Raw genomic sequence first — 19,584 nt, 5'->3', positions numbered from 1 at the left:
TGAAACTGTTCTTAACCTGAGGTACCACTTTAGCTAATGGGGCCTCCCACTGCCACTGCGCCACCGCCGCACGATTTCTGTTCTCATCCTGAAGTGAAGTTCTTAACCCGAGGTACTATTTCTGGCTTAGTGGAGTCTGTAACCTGAAGCGTTTGTAACCTGAGGTACCACTGTAATGAGCAAAAGGGACCCAATGACTTGATATACAGTAGTTTCCCACAGCTTCTGTTTCGGGACCCAAGGGAACATACGTACAGTTCCCAGTTTAGCTTCAGCAAAATGGTGTCTTCTTCATGTGCCCCCAGATCATGCCCTGGGCCCCAATATACAAGGTACTTCTACAGAGTACAAGAAGGCAGTTCCTTTCCTCAAGAACTTACAGTCTTAAGTTTGGGCACAACAAGATGACAGAGGAAAGGAAGGGAAGAAGAAGAAGAAGAAGAAGAAGAAGAAGAAGAAGAAGAAGAAGAAGAAGAAGAAGAGGAGGAGGAGGAGGAGGAGGAGGAGTTTGGATTTGATATCCCACTTTATCACTACCTGAAGGAGTCTCAAAGCGCCTTACATTCTCCTTTCCCTTCCTCCGCCACAACAAACACTCTGTGAGGTGAGTGGGGCTGAGAGACTTCAGAGAAGTGTAACTATCCCAAGGCCACCCAGCAGCTGCATGTGGAGGAGCGGAGACGCGAACCCAGTTCACCAGATTACGATTCTACCTCTCTTAACCACTACACCACGCTGGCTCTGGAAAGTGGAAGGAGGAGTGGGGGAGAAAGGGGTTATTGCTGCATACTCTCCAACCTTTCTCCAATGAAAATTGGGACGTCCTATTCTATTATTATTATTATTACCCCACCCATCTGACTGCATTGCCCCATCATATATAAAAACATAATAAAACATTAAACACTTAAAATCTTCCCTCTCCAGGGCTGCCTTCAGATGTTTTCTAAAGGTTGCATATTCAGGTAGGTAGCCATGTTGGTCTGACGCAGTCAAAATAAATTAAAAAATTGTCCAGTAGCACCTTAGACACCAACTAAGTTTGTTCTGGGTAGAAGCTTTCGTGTGCATGCCCACTTCTTCAGATAGCAGGTTGTATGTTTGCATAATTACTTATCTCCTTGGCTCAGGGGTCACATAACTCCATACCCCCCAACATTTCTCCAATGAAAATAGGGGTGTCATAAGGAAAAGCAGGACTTTCCGGGATAAAATCAGAAACCAAGTGAGACAGCTTCTGTGAACCTAAGACTGTCCCTGGAAAACAGGGACACTTGGAGAGTCCATTACTGTTCTCAAACCTAGGCTTAGTTTCAGTATGGCCTAATGTAATATAGGCCTGGGGGCTAGTGTAATATAAGCATGTATCGCAACAGACATCCAGTGGTTACAGGTTGTGAAAATATGTCTCTTTATTCATAATTTTAAAAAAAATAATTTAAATTTTATTATTTATACCCCACCCATCTGGCTGGGTTGCCACTGTTATGTTGTTAACCAAACAAACCCCTGGGCTGCAAAGAGAACGTCAGCAATGTCTAGGCAACACGATGACCATGTACATATGCAATGGACAATCTTTATAGAATTCCTTCAAACCAAAACAAGTACGAAATGAAATCTTTAGTCTCAAAGTCTCTGATAATCTTTAAATGAAGTGAGGTACCAGACTTTGTACGATGAAAGACAAGCTGTTGTTATGTTGTTAGCTGCCCTACAGGTTCTGTGGAAACGTGGTGGTGGTATCTAACTTCGGCAAACAAATAAGTGGCTGCATTCAACATGGCGCTCTGTTAATGCTCCATTAGTGCAAAGATTTCTCTCTGCTCGGTGAAACATTCTTTGACCACCTCACCCCCAAATTTGTTCCTTAGTCTTCCCCTCCAACCCTCTGGACCAGATTTTGGGATGGTTCAGGGGACAAGCAGTGGGAGGAGGAGGGAGGAATCTCCTTCCACAAGTGCTAATCCTTGCACGAGCACCAAACTTTAGCCCAATGCCCAAAGACAGTACAAATCATTTAGGTTTGCAGGAGCTGCTGACTTCTCCAATTTCCTTAGAAGGGACCATCTGACATTATGCTCACTGTAAGCTCTGTAGAGTTATGTAAGCAAAGGACACCTAGAGTAACATTCAGGGCAAATCCAGGAGTTCCTGCCCAGGGAATACATCTTAAGGGACTTCAAGGGAAGTGAAAAGCGTTTCAACAAGACTAGAAACTTTTATTTTATTTTATTATTTCCCAAGGCTTTATTATGAAGTTAAAATAACAGTCTGCTAATAAATATAAAATAGGACGCGGGTAGCGCTGTGGTCTAAACCACAGAGCCTAGGGCTTGCTGATCAGAAGGTTGGCGGTTCAAATCCCTGCGACGGGGTGAGCTCCCATTGCTCAGTCCCTGCTCCTGCCAACCTAGCAGTTCGAAAGCACGTCGAAGTGCAAGTAGATAAATAGGTACTGCTCCGGCGGGAAGGTAAACGGCATTTCCATGCACTGCTCTGCTTCGCCAGAAGTGGCTTAGGCATGCTGGCCACATGACCGGGAAGCTGTATGCCAGCTCCCTCGGCCAATAAAGCGAGAGGAGCACTGCAACCCCAGAGCCATCCTAATGGTCAGGGGTCCCTTTACCTTTACCTTTAGGATAACAAAAAGAGAAATAAGGAAAGTTGTACAGATATTTGGCTTAATAAAGTAATGTTTATCCTTATTTCTGAAAAACTGACTCACAAATCGGGGGGCAGATAAACCTATGGATTTTGCCTCCATTTGTTATTTACATGACAAGTTGATCATGGTGATGGCAAGTCCCAATAAAATATAGCTGCTTTTTTTTTTTTTTGGTATCTGTAACATTCGTTGTATGTTCTCTCTGTATCAAGTTGGTTTTTGTTGTAACATCTAACTTATTGTGTGTCTCTTGGGAATATATTTTATGTGGTAATGGCTGGGAATCAGAGTTTTTATTTTGCTCTGGATTAGAAACACTTTTCTTGTGGGAGTTTTGCTTATCCATAGAACTCTGCTTTCCAAGGCTCAGTTTCTGCATTACATTTTGACAGATTAAAACTCAAACCAAGGAACCCGTGGCCTTCCTAGATATTGTTGAACTCCAACTCCCATCAACCCCAGCCATCATGGTCCAGGGGGATGGGAGCTGTGGTTCAGCAACATTGGAGCGCCACAGATTAGTTCCCCATGGTTTAAAGTTATGGTGAATTTTATGGTGTGTACTTTTTATTCTAATTTTGGACCATTTGGGGGGTGAACCTTGCATGTGCCTGCAGGCTGTGAGAGCCATTTATTTTATGATGCCAGGATAAATTTGTTTTGAGTTCTGCTGAAGTTACCCACATCAGCAGTTCTATGCAATATCACGGCTGAATATTTAGCATAGGAATATTGCATTAGGAATATTATATTATAGCATATTTAGTGGAGAGGAAATTTTCCTTACTAGCCACAAATAAAGTCACAGCACTAATACACTCTGAACAAAACCTTGATTGCTGACTAGGGCTGTCCACTGATGAAAGCATTTAACTTGATTAATAATCTCTTTTTTAAAAAAACAATTCATAGATTGAATTGAAATATGCTAGATATACATTGGTGCCTTTTTGAAGTATGGAAGGAAGTATGGGATAATTTACAATTTAATAAGCAAAGTCTGTGACTTGTTGATGGACGAAAAGGGCATCTTTAATATTTTTTTTTACATCCTTGGCTAGTAGCACACAAAGAGAAAATTGTTTCACAAATAAATGTGCCCTTAACTGTCGGTCCATTGCACAAACTTGCCTAAGTTTTAGTTGATTAACCAATGTAAGTTTTAGTTGTTTAATCTACTGACCAAGCCAAAGTTTGTAGCCTTATTGATAGTGCTGTATCCCAGTCTTCGAAATACTGCACAGCAGAGATGGTAAACCTGTTACTAGACTGGATGAGTTTAGGCTGTAGATGAAGAGACACATTTTTGAATATTTCGTCATGGTTGGGCAGGGGCAGGAATTGCATATTTAAAAACTAGTCTATCAGAAAGAAGGTTAGGCTAGAATTCTTCTCAGCATCCTAGTTTTCTATGTGTATGGATGTTTTTTCTGTTTGTTGTTGTTGTTGTTGTTTTAGTGAGGAGAAAGCAGCTTCCAGGCTAAGACATTCCAGTTTATCCAGACCCTTGGTTGGGGTCAAACTGCAGTATGACTTCTGGTTTCTGACTGGAGGGGAGCACTTGGCCCCAGGCCTGAGGATTCCTACACCATCTTAAACAGCAGAACAGCAGTACAGGGTTCCGTGGGACCCCAACCTTTCGTACTGCTCCCCTTTCCCACTGTCATTTTCAGAATACTTTGAATGATATGATGCGATGGGGGGTGTTTCTTTGGCTAAAATTGGGGGGGTCTAATGGGGAGCTTGCAGGTTTCATTAAGGCCCCCCTACTTTTCATTGCATATTCTGTGCACTGTTTGGTATGTCTGATAACGTCCAGGAGGGATCAATCAAGCAGGAAGATCATTAAAAGCTTAGTAAGGCATTTACATGAGAGATGAGTCCCCATTGGTGTGGTAGTAATTTCCCTGAAACTGTACAATTAATGTCAGGATAAAGATTCTGAAAACATTCCAGCACAAATGATGATAAATACCCTTAAATAAAAATGAAAGAGGGGGCACCTTACACAGGCGTCCAGACGTTTTTAAAACAAATTAGTAAAATGGAAGCCCTGCCTGCCTCTTTTTATAGCAGCTCTCAGTTGGGTTAGGGAAAGGCTTGTTTGCCTGTGCCACAGATGGAGGAAGCTGTGGCCAACCTGCTCCAGATGTTGGTGGATACCCATCAACCCTGCTGCAGATGGTGGCCTGGTGTGGTGGCACTTACGTCACCTCCTGGCAGCAGAATTGCTGCAGCTTACTGGGAGGCAGAATTGGAAAAAGCAAGGTGAAGCAGACAACAGCGATGAAACCCATGGACATCCAATGAAGCTTAAAATGCAGACCCTCCAAGGGTCCCTAGACACTCCCGGATTTACAGAAGTCGTCCTGGTTTCTGATTTGATCACGGAATGCCCTGCTTTTCCTTAGGACATCCTCATTTTCATTGAAGAAATGTTGGACGGTATGGAGTCATGCGACTCGCGAGCCAAGGAGATAAGTAACTGTACAACCTTTAGGAGACAGCTGAAGGCAGCCCTGTATAGGAAAGTTTCTTTCTTTCTTATTTTTAATTATTTGTTGTTGTTGTTGTTGTTGTTGTTGTTGTTGTTGTTGTTATTGAATAGGTAAAGGTAAAGGGACTCCTGACCATTAGGTCCAGTAGTGACCAACTCTGGGGTTGCGGTGCTCATCTCACTTTATTGGCCGAGGGAGTCAGCGTACATGACTAAGCTGCTTCTGGCGAACCACAGCAGCGCATGGAAACACCGTTTACCTTCCTGCTGGAGCAGTACCTATTTATCTACTTGCACTTTTGACGTGCTTTCGAACTGCTAGGTTGGCAGGAGCAGGGACCGAGCAACGGGCGCTCACCCCGTCGTGGGGATTCGAACCGCCGACCTTCTGATCGGCAAGTCCTAGGCTCTGTGGTTTAACCCACAGCGCCACCTGCATCCCTATTATTGAATAGGACATCCCTATTTTCATTGGAGAAATGTTGGAGGGTATTTGAATGCTGGGAGATCCAAGACAGATAAAAGAGGGTAACTTTTTCACAGAGCACATGGTTAAACTATGAAACTCACTTCCCCCAGAGGCAGTGATGGCTACCAACTTGGACAACTTTAAAAGAAAATTAGGTGTTTTCATGGAGGATAAGGCTAGTTATCACAGTTACTAGCCATGATGTCTATGCTCTGCCTCCACGTTTAGAGGCATTATGGTTCTGAATAGCAGTTGCTGGAACCTGCAAGTCCTTCTTGTGCATTTCCTACAGTCGTCTGGTTGCCCGAGACCAGGATCCTGCATTAGATAGGCCGCTGGCCTGATCCAGCAGGCTGTTCTTATGTTCTGAGGTACCTTTGCACCCCAGTGTTTTGAATCAAAGAGCTAAGCATGAGCTGAACTCCCTTCTATCCAAATCGAGAGTGCTTGAAAGTCTTTCACTTTGGCTGGATCATGTCCAGTGCAATAATTCATTTCAGCTCAATTATGGAATAACTTCCACTGTAAAAAAAAAGGAGGGGTGGAATACAGGGTGAAATTTATGATCTGTGAACATGCTTCACATTTTCTAAAAGGTCAAGGGAGTCTAGCTGGGGGGAGGGAGAAAAATACACATTGTGAATTTTGACAGCCAAGAGGACATTTGCAATTGCGCAGTCAGAAAACCTTAACTTTCCAGCTCCAGACTCTATTAAGCGTTTGAAAAGAAAGAATACATATTGGCTGGAGCAATATCTCAAGGGCAGTATTAGGCTGTTCTCACAAATAAAGCACTGGACATCATAATATTATTATCTTCCCCTCTCATAATCTTCAGCTTCCAGGCATTGCTCACCTCTTCTTTTAACAACAAGAAGGGGAAATAAAACCCTCCTATTCTGCAGTTGACCAAAGGAGACAAAAGCAGCCAGCAAAAACATGTCTTTTCTGAGTAGCACAGAAGAAGTAAGAGCCATTTTCTATTTATTTATCCTGGTCACATTTTATCAACCTGTTCTAACTAGGGTTGATTACAACCTACCTACCTTTCCCCATTTGCTGGAGTCACCCAATATTTTTTTTCAGAGCTGGTGAGTGCACTTATCCCACTGTTATATTTAACAAACAGGTTGTTGAGGCGTCTGTTGCACTTTTGAACCCTACAAAACCCATTTTACTACAGGAAAACAGGATGCTGAACAAGATACATTTTTTGCCTTCTTGAGAGCTCTTCTAATGTTCTTTGATCACGGTGGCACAAAAGTGTTAAGTATAATTGTTTAGTTGACATCGAAACGGAAAATGCCTGGATGTGTATTGCTATGGGTTTAACATTGGAAAATTCCATTCTTAAAGCTATGAAGAGCTCTCTAAGCACCTAGATGGGTTAATAATTAACTGCCAGCATTCTCTGCTCTTTCACGTGGTGTTTAACTTTAGATCATGCAAGTAAGGTATTTCGTTACAAATCACCATTTCGAAGGGAGTTGTTTTTGTCCTTTTCCTCCAACCACAATAGAAGAAAGATGTGCAAATGAGTGAGGTTTCGGAACTCACCATGAAAGCCTTCCTTGTTCTCTTATAATGGCAATGAAGCCCACCTGAGAGGGGCAGGAACTGAGTTCCAGCGAGTTCCTGCTTTAAAAAAAGCCCTGTGCGAAACTATCCTAGGGCATTAACATTTCTACTTACAAAATATGAATGTAAGAAGTGTACAGAAGTTTGAAGTTCTTTGCAAGTGCACAGAGAGTGGAAGGATCTGATAATCTTACATATTATCTTGAGGAACTGAATCTCTCCCTCTCTCTCTCTCTCTCTCCCCCCCCCCACTGGAAGCAACAATTTATCTAGAATGCTCCCTGCTGATATTTTGCTATTTTCGCAAAAAAAATGTTTTCTTGCAAAATGCGTTTTGAAGCTTGTTATAGCGTTCTGTATTATTTTAATGGCTCGACCTTTTCTTCTTCAAAAAAATAGTGGTACAGAAGGCCCTCTTCATTTCGATTAATCCCAACAAGCTATTTTGAGAACTGCGCATGGGGAGCCAGAGTGCAGAATCTGAGATGAAGAAATATTATTTTTCAATACGGCCTAAAATATTTACTGTCTGCTAGTGACAGCAATGTGAGTGATTTGTGAATATTACCCTGACAGCTCAGCGTTTGAGGATACATTTTATCTTACATAGGCAATCACCAAAGTAGCACATCAAAACCCCGTTTTTTTAAAAAAACAACACACGCACACACAAAAGTACTCTTATCGACCATATTTGGAACAAATTGTGTGCTTAGAGTTGTCTTTGTTGACTAGAATATATATGGAGAGAGGGAAGGGGAGAGAGACAGTAAACTCAAAAAAAATTGGACACACTGGCAGGGCTGATAATGAATTGTATTAGCCAACATGGTGGCTTCCAGATATTGTTGGACTACATCTCCCATCATCCCCAGCCAGTATGGCCAATGGTCAGGGATGGTAGGGACTGTAGTCCAACCACAGCTTGAGGCCAACATATATTGGGGATCATTCAGTTTGTAATTCCCCTCACAGAACTACAGCTCCCAGAGTGGTTTAACGATCAGTCCCTCTTCTCAGGTGACAGTGGGTATTGTATCTCCATGAGGGGAATAGGGGTCTCCTAACAACTCTCAGGACCTTAAACCAAACTACAGATCCCAGAATTCTTTGTGGGAAGCCATCTCTATTTAAAGGAGCATCATATTGCTTTGCATGTACTGTGCAGCAAGAATGTGGCCATAGGGAGAGGCCTGGAGGGCTGCACTTGGCCTCCAAGTCCTGAAGCCCCCACCACAACACCTGCTCAAAACTGAGGACTCAGCTACATTAGAATCATAGAATCATAGAGTTGGAAGAGACCACAAGGGCCATCGAGTCCAAACACCATCAGAGCACTCCTGACATATGGTAAAGAAAAAGCGCTTTATATGAGTTATAACACTGTGACACCAGATGGCGCTGTGGAATTCCATCTTTTGCCAACGGGATTTCCCTTTATGAAGTTTCGAACACATTTAACTGAATCGTTTTTTGGATGTGTCTCGATCCATCCTAAAGTTTCCTTCCAGTTCCCAAGTTGTTTCTCCTTTGCCATCTACACTCCAAACTGCTTCACTCCAGTGTCCTTCCATAGGGGCCAACTCCTAGGGGCTAAGGTTCCTTCACCCTTCCAATAAAATATCTGAGGGGGGCATGTCCCCCAAAGTTGATGGGCATTGCCATTCAAATGGTGTGTGTGTGTGTGTGTGTGTATGGGACGTGGGTGGCGCTGTGGGTTAAACCACAGAGCCTAGGACTTGCCGATCAGAAGGTTGGCGGTTTGAATCCCCGTGACGGGATGAGTTCCCGTTGCTCGGTCCCTGCTCCTGCCAACCTAGCAGTTCAAAAGCATGTCAAAGTGCAAGTAGATAAATAGGTACCGCTCCGGCTGCTCTGGTTTGCCAGAAGCGGCTTAATCATGCTGGCCACATGACCCGGAAGCTGCACGCAGGCTCCCTCAGCCAATAAAGCGAGATGAGTGCCGCAACCCCAGAGTCGGTCACGACTGGACCTAATGGTCAGGGGTCCTTTTACCTTTACCTATGTGTATGTATACCACGTCATGTGATATGGGGCAGGGCTTACCTGGGCCTCCCCAACATTTTATTCAAGCTGGCACCCCCTTTAGCTAACTACACAAGAGGGGTGACCGTTATCTGTCTTGGGCCCGGTCTTATTCAACATCTTTATCAACGACTTGGATGATGGACTCAAGGGCATCCTGATCAAATTTGCAGATGACACCAAACTGGGAGGGGTGGCTAACACCCCAGAGGACAGGATCACACTTCAAAACGACCTTGACAGATTAGAGAACTGGGCCAAAACAAACAAGATGAACTTTAACAGGGAGAAATGTAAAGTATTGCACTTGGGCAAAAAAAAAATGAGAGGCACAAATACAAGATGGGTGACACCTGGCTTGAGAGCAGTACATGTGAAAAGGATCTAGGAGTCTTGGTTGACCACAAACTTGACATGAGCCAACAGTGTGACGCGGCAGCTAAAAAAGCCAATGCAATTCTGGGCTGCATCAATAGGAGAATAGCATCTAGATCAAGGGAAATAATAGTGCCACTGTATTCTGCTCTGGTCAGACCTCACCTGGAGTACTGTGTCCAGTTCTGGGCACCACAGTTCAAGAAGGACACTAACAAACTGGAACGTGTCCAGAGGAGGGCAACCAAAATGGTCAAAGGCCTGGAAATGATGCCTTATGAGGAACGGCTAAGGGAGCTTGGCATGTTTAGCCCGGAGAAGAGGAGGTTAAGGGGTGATATGATAGCCATGTTCAAATATACAGTGGTGCCTCGCAAGACGAAAAGAATCCGTTCTGTGATTCTCTTCGTCTAGCGGTTTTTTCGTCTTGCAAAGCAAGCCCATTGACGGATTAGCGGATTAGTGCTATTAGCGCTATTAGTGGCTTTTAGCGGCTTAGCGGATCAGCTGATAAGCGGCTTAGCGGCTTAGAAAAAGGGGGGAAAGGGGGGGAAACCCGCAGGAACTCGCAAGACATTTTCGTAGGAGATTCATTTTGCGAAGCACCTCCAAAACAGAAAACTCTTTCGTCTAGCGAGTTTTCCGTCTTGCGAGGCATTCGTCTTGCGGGGCACCACTGTATAAAAGGATGTCACATAGAGGAGGGAGAAAGGTTGTTTTCTGCTGCTCCAGAGAAGCGGATACGGAGCAATGGATCCAAAATACAAGAAAGAAGATTCCACCTAAACATTAGGAAGAACTTCCTGACAGTAAGAGCTGTTCGACAGTGGAATTTGCTGCCAAGGAGTGTGGTGGAGTCTCCTACTTTGGAGGTCTTTAAGCAGAGGCTTGACAACCATATATCAGGAGTGCTCTGATGGTATTTCCTGCTTGGCAGGGGGTTGGACTCGATGGCCCTTGTGGTCTCTTCCAACTCTATGATTCTATGATCTAGTAGTCACCAGTCATCACTGATGTGACGGTCCGAATAGGGACTGGAAATCTCAGATCTGAACTGGAGGAAAAGAACTATAACCCATTAAAAAGTTCAAGCAATCTGGGTTCCTTAGGGAATTAAAGACGGCAAAAGAAGTGAGTTTGATTCCATATGGCACCAAGGAAAGAATGTTTACCTGTTAAAATAGCTGCAGAAACTGAGGTGGACCAGCTAAGATTACATCCAACACAGGTTTGCTGCGACAGCAAAGCCGTGTGAGAGAGAGCTCTTAACAAATGTTTGCTTAGAATTCTTTATCATTTCTCACTTTTTTTTTAAAGGCACTTCAAAGGAGTCAAGAATCCGTGACCGTCAGCATTGCCGAACTGATGGTTGCTTATTCAAATCAGGATTGTTGCGCAGAAACCCAGAGCAGTTCCTAAAGACCCCGGCATACAATGTTGTAGTGCACTGTGATTTGAACAAGAGGCACATGTACCATCTGTACAGGAGCAGAATCCTCTTCACTGAATAAGCAAATGGCATCCGAGTGTGATATTCTAAAGAGCTTTACGCCTCTGGCATGTGTTGCATGCTAAGTGTTCTGTAATGGCGAATCAGAGCTGCAGTAAAATCGCGCTCGAGAGTTGTAGGCGTGCTTTTAAAAAAATAGTCCTGACGATGGGAAAGGGTATATATACGGTTGGTTTCGGGGGCTTTCTACACCTGATGGAGGGAAAGGCTAGAGGCAGGGGCTGTTTCGTACGCCACGATTCTATAAGCGGACTGTAAAAGCATGGGAAATATTGGCATGCTTAGCTGTGATTCATTGTGCTGAGTCACGAACCAATCCCTTCACGTATGTCGCCTCCAAGGTTAATGTTGTGGAAAGCGAATTTGGATTGTTTGCAACACGCCGAAAGCATAGCTGGAGCTTTCTGTAGGCCCTGCAGATGACTTTGCAAAATGGAGTATCCCAGAAAAACCACTCTGAACTCCTGCTAGGAATGGAATTCCCCGCGGATCAGTCATGGAAGTAGGCTCCCAGAGAGAAAGATGTGATTTCCTATTTCCTATTATTGTATATTATTTTAATGAATGTTGAATGCTATTTTATTTGCATATTGTATATTGCATTATGCATGTTGTCTTATTTATATGATGTTAGCCAGTAGCTGAGGCTCCAGTACTTTGGCCACCTCATGAGAAGAGAAGACTCCCTGGAAAAGACCCTGATGTTGGGAAAGATGGAGGTCACAAGGAGAAGGGGACGACAGAGGACGAGATGGTTGGACAGTGTTCTTGAAGCTACCAGCATGAGTTTGACCAAACTGTGGGAGGCAGTGGAAGACAGGAGTGCCTGGCGTGCTGTGGTCCATGGGGTCACGAAGAGTCAGACATGACTCAACAACTAAACGACAACAACAAGCTGCTCTGCTTTGGTCAGGGAGGGCGAGATACAAATAAAAATTTATTTATTTATTTATAGGGCAAAATTGTTTTGTGCAGTGCCTCTGTGCAATGGTAGGAATACTTTCATTTTGAAGCTATATTTTGCATCTCTCGGGGTTGATCAGATAGGTGATCCTAGCTCAGCAGTCCGGGCCTCCCAGTTTGGCCCCATAGGCTGCTTTGGCCCAGCCACACCCACCTACTATACACAGTACATATGTGCCATTGAGTGTGGGGCAGGTAAAAATATGGATGGGACCAAAGGGCAGTTGCTGCTGAAAAGAAAAGAAAAAACCATGCGCAGATCCCAAACACAGTGCTTTGACAATCAGCTGGTCGCCAGGCCTTGCCAGCACATGCACAGTGGTTTGCAAGGCCCAACAGACAGCATAACACTGGGGTTTACAAAGTGCTGTGCGCATCCCAACTGATCAGGGACTTCATAGTGAACATCACAACATCGTTGAGATGTAACATAGCCTAGGGGGAATACCGTATTTTTCCGTGTATAAGACTAGGATTTTTTCCCTTAAAAAGTAATGTCAAAAATTAGGGGAGCATCTTATACTCTGGGCCATCTCCCCCCATTTTCTTAAATCTGGGTCCCCCAAAGCAGGGGGTGTCTTATACATGGGGGCAATTCTTCCTGAACAGGTAACCTTCTTCGGCAAAAAAGAACAGAAGATGCCCTTTGACACAGACCAAAAAAAGTGTCCCAAACCCCTTTCAATCTCAGCCCCGGTCTGAACTCCTCTTATGCTTGTGGGCTGCATGAGGAGGGGAGAAAATTCTTTTTTAATACGCATATCTTTCTTCCGATTCCGGTGCGAAAACACTTACGAAAACATGTCGTAAGGCATTTAGCTGTGAAAGTTGAAGCTTGTCGGGGAAAACGGGACAAGTAGGAACTCAAAGAAGGAGCAAAAAATAAACACCTGCCCCAAAGAGAAGGCAAAAGGTATTTGCACATAAGTACAGGGAAGCGGGTGGCGATGTGGGTTAAACCACAGAGCCTAGGACTTGCCGATCAGAAGGTTGGCGGTTTGAATCCCTGCGACGGGGTGAGCTCCTGTTGCTCGGTCCCAGCTCCTGCCAACCTAGCAGTTCGAAAGCACACCAGTGCAAGTAGATAAATAGGTACCGCTACGGCGGGAAGGTAAAGGGCATTTCCGTGCGCTGCTCAGGTTCGCCAGAAGCGGCTTAGTCATGCTGGCCACATGACCCGGAAGCTGTACGCCGGCTCCCTCGGCCAATAAAGCGAGATGAGTGCCACAACCCCAGAGATCCCCCAGATCTCTGAGCACAGGTGCCCTATACAGACAAGGCCTCTCTCCTGTCAGCAATCGTGCTGCAGCATTTTTCACTTGCTGCTGCTGATAGTGCTTGGCTAGATAGAGGAATGTGAAAGTGGATTACACTGGGCGGGGGGGGGGAGGAATGGAGCCTCTTGGAGCATCTGACACGTTTGCTACCCAATCCCATCCCAAACATATGCAGCTTAGTGCAGTTGGAGATAATCTGTGTATCTCACTAAGCACATTCCACCGGTTGCACATTTGTGCAGCTGAAGGCAAATGTTTAAGCATGTGGCTAATGTGCTATATGCCTAAAATGTTTTAATTCCCTCAGACATTTCGAGATATTTTCATTTCAGCCGTGGCTCAATGCGTGCATTTATTCTGCCCAATGCTGAGTACTCCGGGTTACCCATAAAGGCTCTTGTGACTACAATGGTAATAGTAATACTATTATTATTATTATTATTATTATTATTATTATTATTACTACTACTACTACTACTACTACTACTACTGAGAATAAAACATTTCATAAATGATAACATGAATGGATTAGCCTTCTTAAACTGATCTCTTTTGCAACGTCTCCATCATATTTTGGCTGATTAATTGCCAAATGTTATTGGTGTTTCAGGTCTATTAACTCCTTATAAACACACACATTGTGAACAAGATAGCTGTGCATCTGTGTTCATGCAATGTGTGAGAGCTTGAGCATCACACAGTGCAGTCTTACATAGGTCTACTCAGAGGTAAGTCCCACTGAGTTTAATGAGGATTACTCCAGGGTAACTAGGTGTCTTGATTGCAGCTTTAAGGCATTAGTGGAAGGAGAATTGCTTCCCAGGTTGACTTTCTCCGTTATGCAAGCACACCAAACTCATCTGCAATTCTTTTTGCCACATCCATCACTCCTAGCTCGGTACCAGCACTGTATCATCAGCCGCAATGACAAGAGCTTGTTATGTACGGTATATATAAAACAATATTTTTGATGATATGCAAATGTCCAGACTCTTTATATTCAGAAGAACTTTTCTTTCATGAATGTATAACTGAGAAGAGCATATCTACAATCTCATGCTTATTCACTTTGTTCCTTATAGAGAGCACAAGTTTCTCCCTTTTAACATTTAGGGATCTTCCTCTGTCTGCTTCACCCCAGAGAGACCCCACTGGCCTCAGCAGCATCAAGAGAAACCTATCAGTAACCATTCTCCCTCACACAGATGGAGACGAGAGACCAGAAAAAAGTTAAAAACGACAGTTACTTGAATAACAGTCACAACAGAATCAAATGCCTCTCTCATGTAACTCACAGTCAGCCAATCACATGAGACAGCTACTTCCAAAGCAAAAAACAACAACACCCTGCTAAAAATACACAGAAATGCAGCCTAGGCAAACATTCCCATTTCAGGAAATAAAACCATTATCATTAACACAGCTTCCTCCTCCAGTTGAGGACGGTTCTTTTGAGTGAACTGAGTGTTGCTATCCAAGCTGGTGGGTTCCACAGTTTGACTATGCACTCAAGGATGTATATATACCAGAAGGTACCATTTTAACTGTCACAGCTTCCACCAAAGAACCCCATAATACAGATTTGCACTTCCCATAGGACAGGGGTTATCCACCCCCAGTTTGGGAGATGAGTTCTAACTGCCCTTCACCCCAGACTTCCTTTCCTGTGAATGTGCCCTTCAGATAAACTGTCTGTTGCTAAGCGTCATTGTCAGTGAAATCCGCTCCTGACCTCGTACTAGGAATGGCTAAATATCAATTTCTTCCTCTCACTTCTCCAGTCTTAAGTCCAGCTCTCAACACCGCCGCATCATCCGTTTGCTGTAAGCATAACACAGTTTTGTACGCTGTTTCAACAGATGCACCCACTCATAGATGCACTTTACCCAGGTTTTTGCAGTTTTGTACTCACTGCTGGGTCCAAGAGCTGCATTGCAATATTCAGAGCTGCACGAATCTCGCACAATGGCTGTGTTTCGGTTTGTGTATTGCTTTGCAAAGTGTGAATGAGGTAGGTTTGCCTTCAAATATGAACTGAATTGAATTCCCCCCTGTGGCGTTTGCCTCCTAGGATGGGTCATAAGGAAAGGGTTAAAATAGGTGTGATGTGATTGGCCAGTGAGAATGCAGGGGGGGGGGAAATAAAAGTTAGAGTGAGAGGTTTTGAAAGTTGAGTTGAGAGTTGAGGTTTGGGAGTTGAAGAAGGAAGAGGGAGGTTTAGGTGTGGGTTGGTAGAGTTGTATTGTGAGAGAGTGAGAGGAATTATTAGGTGGAGTCAGATTGATAGTTGGGAATAATCAGTTTGGAGTTGTTAGGAACTAAGAATAAGAAACTGCCAAGTAAAATTAACTGTAACCATAAGCTTGTTCCTGCATTTAAAAATAAACTTGATTGTTTGTTTATGTTAACAACTGACTGGACTCCGTGTGTCCCCGTGAGATACGGGGTGGTGGCAGCGGGAAAAAGTAATCGCAGTGGCAGCACAGGGTCAATAAACTGTCAAATGTCCGGGTGCCCTGTGTGTGATCGCCACACCCCCTCATCCCTACCTGGTACCTATGCATAACCTGTGACATTATAACATTCCTTTCAATACTCAGAGCTTCTTTGCCTTCAGCCTTTCCATCCTTCATTCCCCACCCCCACTCCAAGTGGTGGCTGAGCTATCTATTCTTAATAACAGTGCACTGCTTCTTTTTTAAATATTAGCTTGGTAATTTGACGCAGGAATAAACCTATACACATCTCTTTCCTTCGCTCCATTAGATGCCGAGAGAAGGGTGGGTGTTCGGAGCCAAGCTGTTAACAAGGCGGCCTGATAAAAGCTATCAGCATGTTAAAGAAGAATAAAAACCCCATGCACTAAAAAGGGTGACATATAATTATTGCCTAACCTATTAAAGAAATAAACCTGCTACGACCCAATTACACCTTTGCAATATACAATGAAATAGCTCTTAAACAATTCTTCAACAAAGGAATAAACCTGTCATGAGAGAAAAATATATAGTTCATCAAGGCTGGGTATTCAGGAAGTAATACTGTTGTCAGGGTCATGCTGGCAGTAACTCAGGGTGCAATTAGAAGGATTCTTCCCTGCATACGTTCCACACTCTTTGTCGAGGGAGAGAATATGCCCTTGAAGCCCCTGGCTTAACATCGGAGAGGGAAAGCGTTCGGCGGGGAAATTAGCATGCAGAAGAATGTTTGCAAATTGGAGCGACACAAAGCAAACCCAGCCGCTTGGAGCAACAACCTATTTATAACCATTTCCAAAGGGTTAGTCTGTTGTCACAGCAAAGCAGTTGAAGAGGCCTGCGGCGCCTTAAGGACAAGCGGATGGATTGAGGTGCACAAGATGGTCATCTTCTTTGAATGCATGAAGTGTCGTCCTGAGATGTCATGTATGAAGGAGGTCAAGGTAGCATGTGGGGTTCTCCCTCCCTTCCCATTTTGTCCTCACAACATCCCTGTGTGGAAGAGAGAGACAAAGACAGAGACAGAGAGAGACAGAGACTCGGCCAAGGTCATCTGGTGAACTTCATGGCTGAGTGGAGATTTGAACCCTGGTGTTATGTACTGAGTTGAATAGGATCCAAAATGCAGCAGTCTGATTGGTCCTAGAACAATAGGATTCAGAATGCAGCAGTCTGATTGGTCCTAGAACAATGCAGCAGTATGATTGGTCTGCAGGAGCCACCCAATCCAGCTCCAGGTGGAAGTGAATCCACAACCTGATTGGCCTACAGGAGAATCCTGGAATTAGCCAATCACGTGCAGCCCATTGTGTAAATAATGTATATAAAGCAGATATTTTGGGGGAACATTCATTCCTCCTCACCACTATGAGCTGAATAAAGAGAATGAAATCCACTCTTGACTCCGAGTATATTTCACCTGGCATCCCAAGTCCTAGTCCAACCATCTTAGCCACCACCTATGCCAAACTGACTCTCGGCTGTGAGTTGTGAAGGAGCGTCAGGAGTTCATTCCTGTCACAAATAGACAGGAACGTGGGGGGGGGGGAATGCAGAGGTTGTAAGTTTAAATGTCAATGGAATCCAAATTGCCTGCGACAATTCAATTAGAGCTTAGAAGTATGCAAAATGACCCTTCGCAGCAGCAGTAATTGGTGATTACACTATTTTCAATTAGTAATTAGTGATAAAGCTATTTATACATTCTATAAAACCCTCCACTATAGGAACTGGCTCCATACAGAATCAAAGCCACCAGGTGGATAGAAAGGTTACCCGCTTCCACCCTCAATGCATATTGCAGGACCTGTTAATTTTCAGCTTTCTTTTCTTAAAGTATTAATCTCTAGGCTTTCCTTTGTAATATGGAAAGGAGAAACCAAAAGCAGTCTGTTCTATGCCTTTTACTCTAGAGTGAGACAGCGCTTGTATGAAGGAGGAGAGTGAATTTCCCCTCCCCCAATGCTGTGCACATTTTTATTTTTCCATTATTTTGCATTAATTGTATATACCACCCTTCATCCAAAGTTCTCAGTGTGGTTCACAAGACAAAAATACAGAAAGAAAGCACAAAAAAACAGAATAAAACAACAACGAAATGAAACAATAACCCACTCTCCAGAGCATATCCGTGATGGGGCAGCTGGCACACTCAGACTGTTGCTCCATTCAGTATTTTTGAAATAAAGAAAAGGAAAACTCTAATCCACGGAATAACATAAAGGTGCACTGCACCCACCCATTCCACACACAAACTGGGGAAAATATAGTCCAAGAGGATTCCATCATAAGTAGGGTTGCCATATGTCCTCTTTTTCCAGGACATGGCTTCTTTTTCATGGTTCATAGCGATCCATAATTAAAAGTAGAAGTCGGCAAATGTGTCCTCTTTTTTGCTCTTCAAAATGTGGCAACCCTAATTGAGATTCAAGATATCTGCAATGGGTTCTTTTCTCTGTGCTTTTTTTCTGCCGGAGTGACAAGTTCTTGATTGTTCCACCACCGCTGTGGTCTAAACCACTGAGTCTCTTGGGCTTGCCAATCAGAAGGTCGGCAGTTCGAATCCCCACGACTGAGTGAACTCCCGTTGCTCTGTCCCAGCTCCTGCTAACCTAGCAGTTCGAAAGCACACCAGTGCAAGTAGATAAATAGGCACCACTGTGGCGGGAAGGTAAATGGCATTTCCGTGTGCTCTTGTTTCCGTCACGGTGTCCCGTTGCACCAGAAGCAGTTTAGTCATGCTGGCCACATGACCCTGAAAGCTGTTGGCCTAAAAGCAAGATGAGTGCCGCAACCCCATAGTCGCCTTTGACTGGACTTAACCGTCCAGGGGTCCTTTACCTACCTTACCTGTTCTACCACCAAAAAGCTCTTCCTGTCTTGCATGTTCTGTGTGCATATAAAGAGGGATAAAAAATGGTTCTGGTAGCATTAATCTGGCCCTTGAAAAGCACAAAGACCTGTAGAAAGCGGGGGTGGGGAGTGGGGGGGTGGAGAGTGCCAGTCTTCCAAGGAGACCCCTATTTACCTCGCAGGACTTCCAAGTCCCAGAGTTTCCTAGGAAGAAGGGTTGGCTATTAAAGCAATCTGCGAGGACAATACGAGTCCCCTAACAGCTCTCAGCACTCTACAGTTCCCAGGATTCTTTGTGGGAAGCCAAGGCTGTTGTTAAAGTTGCATAATAGTTGTATGGTATGGCTGAGGCCTTAAGGGGCGCCGGGTGGAGACCTCAAGAGCTCCCTTGTGCCCACTGGCACCATGTTGGCAACCCCTGCTCTGTCCCGTCCATAGATTTTCACCCTCATGTTCAGGAGCAGAATCGGTCCTTCAGTCAACAAGAAATATTCAGGGCCAAGGTGTCCATCTATGATGTTGTTTAGAGTTCAACGAAGAAACTTGTCGGTGAAGCAGTTTTAATGATTTTTTTTTAGCTCAGGGGAGAATTCCCCAATCAATCTTTGTGAGGAAGACCCAGCAAAAAGGGAAAGCAGGGGGAGTGTGAAAGAGGGGGGTCATATCGCAGTCTCTGAGTTCATTTGTGCTCCAGGTGAAAATTGCAGGCGGGAAAGAGAAAGGTCATGACATGGGCTTAAATATTGATTGGCTGCACCATTCTTATCCTGAGGAGTTTAAGCTGCAGAGTCCCCTGAGCTTTTCCAATTACTATCGGCCTCTTCCACCAGCCTCCTTCCACCAGGAAACTGCTATTTCTGACTAACTACTC

This window comes from Podarcis liolepis (assembly GCF_965112155.1).
Source record: "Podarcis liolepis genome assembly, chromosome: 8".
NCBI lineage: Eukaryota > Metazoa > Chordata > Lepidosauria > Squamata > Lacertidae > Podarcis > Podarcis liolepis.
This window is presented reverse-complemented; position numbering follows the sequence as displayed.